The sequence below is a fragment of the Mandrillus leucophaeus genome, unplaced genomic scaffold, assembly GCF_000951045.1.
Source record: "Mandrillus leucophaeus isolate KB7577 unplaced genomic scaffold, Mleu.le_1.0 Scaffold534, whole genome shotgun sequence".
Classification (NCBI taxonomy): Eukaryota; Metazoa; Chordata; class Mammalia; order Primates; family Cercopithecidae; genus Mandrillus; species Mandrillus leucophaeus.
In genome coordinates, this window is record NW_012105742.1 from 1,740,143 (window position 1) to 1,747,018 (window position 6,876).

General features: G+C 44.3%; 1 protein-coding gene across 5 annotated transcripts in view; it reads left to right on the forward strand.

The window, feature by feature from the left end:
• Positions 1-6,876, forward strand: part of ETF1 (eukaryotic translation termination factor 1) — a 43,203-nt gene that overhangs the window by 8,228 nt on the left and 28,099 nt on the right. For 2 of the 5 annotated variants that reach the window (XM_011997250.1, XM_011997252.1), the window contains one exon: positions 5,870-5,992. The exons of the other annotated variants lie outside the window; for them this stretch is intronic. The gene's annotated coding sequence lies outside the window, so the exon portion shown is untranslated. The remainder of the gene's footprint in view (positions 1-5,869; positions 5,993-6,876) is intronic. 5 annotated transcript variants of the gene reach the window in all.

Sequence of the window (6,876 nt, forward strand, 5' to 3'; positions counted from 1 at the left end):
TTTGAGACAGAGTCTTGCTCTCTTGCCCAAGCTAGAATGCAGTGGTGCGATCTCAGCTCACTGCAACCTCCACCTCTCAGGTTCAAGCGATTTTCCTGCCACCGCTCCTGGCTGAAATTCATCTTTTATTAAAAGGAGATTATAGTGAGCAGAGACTTTGTCACTGCACTCCAGCCTGGGCAACATAGCCAGTCTCCATCTCAAAAAAAAAAAAAAAAGCCAATTATTCATCCATTGGCTTCAGTTTCCCCATCTGCTTCATGGGTGAAATAATTTTTTTTTTTTTCTTCTTCTTCTTTAAAAAAGGTAACATTGGCTGGGTGTGGTTGTTCATATCTGTAATCCCAGTACTTTGGGAGGTCTTGGCAGGTGGATCACTGAGGTAAGGAGTTCGAGACCAGCCTGACCAACATGGTGAAACCCTGTCTCTACTAAAAATACAAAAATTAGCTGGGTGTGTTGGCACGTGCCTGTAATCCCAGCTACTTGGGAGGCTGAGGCAGGAGAATTCGCTTGAACCCAAGATGCAGAAGTTGCAGTGAGCCAATACCAGCCTGGGCTATAGAGGGAGACTGTGTCTCAGAAAAAGAAGAAAAGAAAAGTAGTTTTCTGAGGATGAGTAGCATACATTTTGACCCCCCCTTATAACAGCTCTGTGTGAAAAGCTATTATTGCCATTTCATGGATAAATAAGTTAGAGTACATACAGGGAGTAAATAGCTGCCTAATATCACAGCATTTAGTAAGGGTCAGTGCCAAATTCTGTACTCCTTTTCTGATTTCAAAGCCTGTGGTGCTAATTTATACAACACTACCTTGCTCTTTGGCAAGTATTTATTTTGCTGAATAGAGATGTCTCCCATTCCCTTCTGAAAGGAAGACTCTTGTCCATGGACATTTGTAATTTTGTAGAAGGAGCAGGTGTGCTGAGACTCAGGTGCAAAGATTTAAAAGAAAACAGGCATGCTATTTCCACCCTAGGAAGAACTTGGATACTGAACGTGTTTATTCTTGACGAGTATCAGGGGAGAGAGAAATAACTTGTTGCAAAATCCCTCCCCAGAAGCTCATTCATATATTAGAAAGAAGATCCAAGTAGTGAAGTGGTGAATCCTGAACACTGGTTGTGATTGCAGTCTCTTGCTTTGCACTGTTGTAAGAACACTAGAGAAATTTTCCAGCTTCGAAGCTGCTTCCTGATGGAATATTCCACTGGGTTTTGTGAAGATCTTTTAATTTTTCTTTTTAAGACTAATAATGCCTATCATTATAGAAAAAGTGTACACACTCTACCAGATGTGTACATTTTTTGTTTTAGTTGACTGAGTAAATCTTTGTTCTTTGGGGGATAAAAAGCTAAAATGAACCTTTGTGAACTTTATTCTGAAAATGTTTGGATATCTGAGTTATTCTGTACCCTAGGGGGGAGGTTGCTGTAATGTCTCAGTAAGTTCCGGTCTTGGTATTTCTCCCATTTGGTAATAGCATCTGACTCTAAGGTCAATTGCATAAACCAATTTCAGGTAACTTTCCTAGTCCCTTTGAAGGGTAGCAGAATCATCCCTCCTAATGCTAAACCTTTTATAAAAGGCAGCCCCATCCACCTCCTAACCTGCCTCATAGATGGTAGTAGCAGCGGGAGTGGGGTGGCACAATTTTGAGGATCAACAAAATTAAAATGAGATATTTCGTAAGGGGTGGTTTTGTTTAGTGCTGGTTTTGTTATGGTAAACACCTAACAGTATGATGGTTTGAGCTTTTAGGTGCAGTGGAAGTTGGGGACAGTTAGTCAATTTAAGGCACATTAGTTCCTCTCCAAGGACTGACAGTTTGTTGTTGGTTTTTGTTTTGTTTTGTTTTGTTTTTGAGACAGAATCTTGCTCTGTTGCCAGGCTGGAGTGCAGTGGTGATCTCGGCTCACCGCAACCCCTGCCTTCCGGATTCAAGCGATTCTTCTGCCTCAGCCTCCTGAGTAACTGGGACTACAGGCGCCCGCCACCACACCCAGCTAAGTTTTGTATTTTTCATAGAGACTGGGTTTCACCACGTTGGCCAGGATGGTCTCGATCTCTTGACCTCGTGATCTGCCTGCCTCAGCCTCCCAAAGTGCTAGGATTACAGGCGTGAACCACTGCGCCTGGCCAGATTTTTTTATTGGTATTTTATTTGGTAGTTTAGAATAAATCTCTGATGTTTGCTTAGAAGAGTATATAGAGATGATGGTAGGAATTGGCCATTTATTCATTTGTCAGATGTTTGAGTGCTGCTATGTGCTCAAATGATTTCTGCCCTCAAGAAGCTTATATACACTTGGGCTGGGCACGGTGGCTCATGCTTGTAATCCCAGCACTTTGGGAGGCTGAGGTGGGTGGATCACTTGAGGTCAGGAGTTCCAGACCGGTCTGGCCAACATGGCGAAACCCTGTCCGTACTAAAAATGCAAAAATTAGCTGGGCGTGGTGGTCCACACCTGTAATCCCAGCTACTTGGGAGGCTGAGGCACGAGAATTGCTTGAACCCGGGAGGCGGAGGTTGCAGTGAGTTGAAATGGCACCACTGTACTGCAGCCTGGGTTACAGAGGGAGACTCCGTCTCAAGAAAAAGAAGCTTATATACACTTACTGTAAACAGTGTGCTTCGTTGTTTGATACTTGGTGGAAGAGAAGAGAGAAGTTGGGTATCAGGTCCCTTTGAAGTGACTGGCCATAGGTTATATCAGAATACTGAACTCATGCCACAAAAGTTTTAGAAAGGAATGAATTTCTGTGGAATTTCTGTGGTTCTCCCTTATGATAAATTACAGAGTTTCCAGTGTTCTGGCCATATTATTTTTGGTGTAGCTCTTTTTTTCTGTGGAAGATTTGGCAAGTCCTGTAATCCCATAAAGGTGACCATCATCTGCTACTACAAAATCAGCTCATACTTCAGGACTTAACAGGATTCAAATAAGACTCCAACCCCATCTGATATTACCTCTCTCCCCTCCTCATTTCTAGTTGGGCTGTGCTGCTACTTTCCAACTGGTGGAGGGGAGGCAGTAGTAAAGAACTAGAGCTCCATCTCATTACCATTTAGTGATCAGTTACTATCTGTTCTCCAGGCTAGGCACTTGACATATATGATCTTGTAGAATCCTCATAACCTTGTGAAGTAAGTAGAAACTGAGACCCGCAGGGATTTCTGTGGTTTGCCTTTGGTCACACAGCCATTAAGTGATAGAGTTAGACATGAGTCTGAATCTGGGCTCCTCCTATTCTGTTCCCATATTAACTCCATATAAAAAAGACCATCTTAATTTAAAAGTTTAAAGTTAGTTTTACAAATTTGGGAAAAGAAAAATAGAAAACACACAGTGAATAAAACAATTACAGTTTTGGAAATGGAGTAGAAATTGAAGAGAAACTGATTTTCAGGTGGTGATCCATGTAATACTGCTGGTGACTCCCGGAAATGATCTGGCTGAGATTGATTGATTGATTTTCACTCTGTCGCTCAGGCTGGAGTGCAGTGGTGCAATCTTGGCTCACTGCAAGCTCTGCCTCCCGGGTTCATGCCATTCTCCTGCCTCAGCCTCCCGAGTAGCTGGGACTACAGGCGCCTGCCACCACGCCCAGCTAATTTTTTTCTATTTTTAGTAGAGACGGGGGTTTCACCATGTTAGCCAGGATGGTCTCGATCTCCTGACCTCGTTATCCATCCGCCTTGGCCTCCCAAAGTGTTGGGATTACAGGCGTGAACCACCGCGTCTGGCCTCTGGCTAAGATTTAAATTGAGCTTTGTGAGGTAGGCACAGATGGGAGCTTGAAAAGGGAAGTGGTGAAAAATTTGGCCATCCATTCCCTCGGCACAACCCAGCCATCAAACCCTGGGATGAAAGCTTCTTGGAGAGCATATACTGTACATCCCAATTAGGGAGTATAGTAGGCAGTCTCTAAAACATTCCTGGTCCTAACCTGAAAGTAGTTACGTGACTTACAAGTGATGACTTGGATGGCAGAGTACTTGAGGGGGAGTGAGTATTCGGGCTGGTAAAAGTTGAGTATCTCTGAGCTGTCACAATTCATTATGGTTGTATTATAGCTAGGTTGTCTTAGGTTGTTGGGGGGTTTTGTTTTTTGTTTTTGTGCTGCTATAACAGAATACCACAGATTGGTGTTATGGTAAGGGCCTGCTCTCTGCTTTTAAGATGGCACCTTGAATGCTGCATCCTTTCTTGGGGAGGAACACTGTTCCTCTCGTGGCAAGAGAACAAAAGAGAGATGGCCCACTCTTATAAGCACCTTATTTTATCGTGTGTGTGTGTGTGTGACTATAGCTCTCGGGTCTTAGAAGCACCTTATTTTATCTTTTGTGTGTGTGTGTGTGACTATAGCTGTCAAGTCTTATAAGCACCTTATTTTAAATAGCAGCATGAATCTATTCATGAGGGCAGAGCCCTCATAACCTAAACACATCCCATATGCCCCACCTTTCAATACTGTTGTGCTGGGGATTAAGTTTCTAACACATGAATTTGGGGGGACACCTTCAGACCATAGCATAGGGTAAATGCAGCAAGTGACCTCTCTGGGTTCTTCTTCTTTGGGTGGAGGTGAGGTTGTGGAAGCCTGTTACCTTCAGCTGACCTTCAGCTGACCTAGAGATGACCCTGTGAAGAAAGCAAGCAAGATGCAGTGATTCTCAACCCTAGTTCTGCATTTTAGAATCTTTCGTATTTGAGGCCAGGCACGGTGGCTCACACCTGTAATCCCAATTCTTTGGGAGTCCAAGGCAGACAGATCACTTGAGGTCAGGAATTCGAGACCAGCCTGGCCAACGTGGTGAAACCCCGTCTCTACTAAAAATAGCCAGGCATTGTGGTGTGTGCCTGTAACCCTAGCTACTTGGGAGGCTGAGGCAGGAGAATCGCTTGAACTGGGGAGGTGGAGGTTGCAGTGAGCAGAGATGGCGCCACTACACTCCAGCCTGGGCGACAGAGCAAGACTCTGCCCCAAAAAAACCAGCTGGGCATGGTGGCTCACACCTGTAATCCCAACACTTTGGGAGGCTGAGGTGGTTGGATCATTTGAGGTCAGGGGATCGAGACCAGCCTGGCCAACATGGCAAAACCCCATCACTATTGAAAATACAATTAGCTGGGTGTGGTGGTGGGCGCCTGTAATCCCAGCTACTTGGGAGGCTGAGGCAGAAGAATCGCTTGAATCCAGGAGGCGGAAGCTGCAGTGAGCCAAGACCACACCACTGCACTCTAGCCTGGGCAACAGAGCAAGACTCTGTCTCAGAAGAAAAAAAAGAATCTTTCATATTTCAAAATTGAGACTCTCTCACCCAAAATCATCACCACCCTCTCTCTCCCTATTTGGAAACTATTGAGTCAGGATGGAGGAAGAAGGGATCTTTTCTGTTTGAGCATGTATTCTTTTATTTTGCTTTTTTAGAAAGCTCTAAAAGGATTGGGGGCGGGGAAGTATGCAGACTGAAGTGTTCTTGAGCATTGTTGATGATGGTGAACATTGATGAAGATCCTTGGGGGTCAGGCGGGCATGGTGGCTTGCGCCTATAACCTTAGCTGCTCAGTGAGTCTGAGGTGGGAAGAGCGTTTGAACCCAAGCGTTCGAGACCAGCCTGGGCAGCCTTGTGAGATCCTGTCTCTAAAAGAAAAAGAAAAATTAGCTGAGCATGGTGATGCGTATCTGTAGTCCCAGGCTAGGGTGGGAGGCTCACTTGAAGCCAGGAGTTTCCAGGCTACAGTGAGCTATGATTGTGCTAAAAAAAATAAATTATCTTTCTACTTGAGTTTTGTTTGGGATTTATTTATTTGGTTTAGTTCTGTTTACAATTCCTTGTTTTCACCTGTTTGATTTTTCAGAGGTTAATCCTCTGAGTGAAGCATTGATGAAAGCTTTGATAAGCCAAAGTGCCCCTTAAACCAATGAGAACAAGAAGGGATCTGAGTACAGAGGTCCCTGGGAGCTTTGAGGGATACTTTGCTGTATGTTGTCTCTTTTTTTGCCCAGTTTTTACAACCTGCATGTGAGTCATTGCTGTACCCCATGATTCACTAGTTCTTTGATTTTGGGAGAAAAGTATAGGGACAGTAGAAAAATGAAGGAAAACTATTAACGGTTAAAGAAGGTTGTAGATTGCCTGTGTAGCCAGCATCTCCTTAGTGAGAGCTTTATTTTTCATTCTCCCCTGAAGGGTGTTCACTTTAAAAGTCATGAAAGTATTCAACTTCCTTAATTTTATTTTGGGTGTTTACACAAACTGTTCTAACAACTTTGATTGGCTTGCAGGGGTGAGGGTAAATGAATGTTTATCTCATTTGGAATCTTTACTGGAAGAACAATCTGCTTGTTTTGTTTGTTTGTTTTTTGAGATGGAGTCTCTGTCACCCAGGCTGGAGTGCAATGGTGGGATCTTGGCTCACTGCAACCTCTGCCTCCCGGGTTCAAGCCGATTCTCCTGCCTCAACCTCCCGAGTAGCTGGGATTACAGGCATGCACCACCACACCCAGCTAGTTTTTGTATTTTTAGTAGGGATAGGGTTTCCTCATGTTGGCCAGGCTGGTCTCCAACTCCTGACCACAGGTGATCCACCCACCTTGGCTTCCCAAAGTTCTAGGATTATAGACATGAGCCACCGTGCCCAGCCCAGTCTGCTTGTATTAAACCTAACATACAAAGCATGAGAAGTTATTAAACTACCCTTTAAATTTTTAAAGTAAAAGCCATCCATTTAATAATCTGCATTTCCTCTCCCTAGTCAGGTGTCTTATTTTAAAAATTCAGAAACTTGGCCGGGCGCGGTGGCTCAAGCCTGTAATCCCAGCACTTTGGGAGGCCGAGACGGGCGGATCACGAGGTCAGGAGATC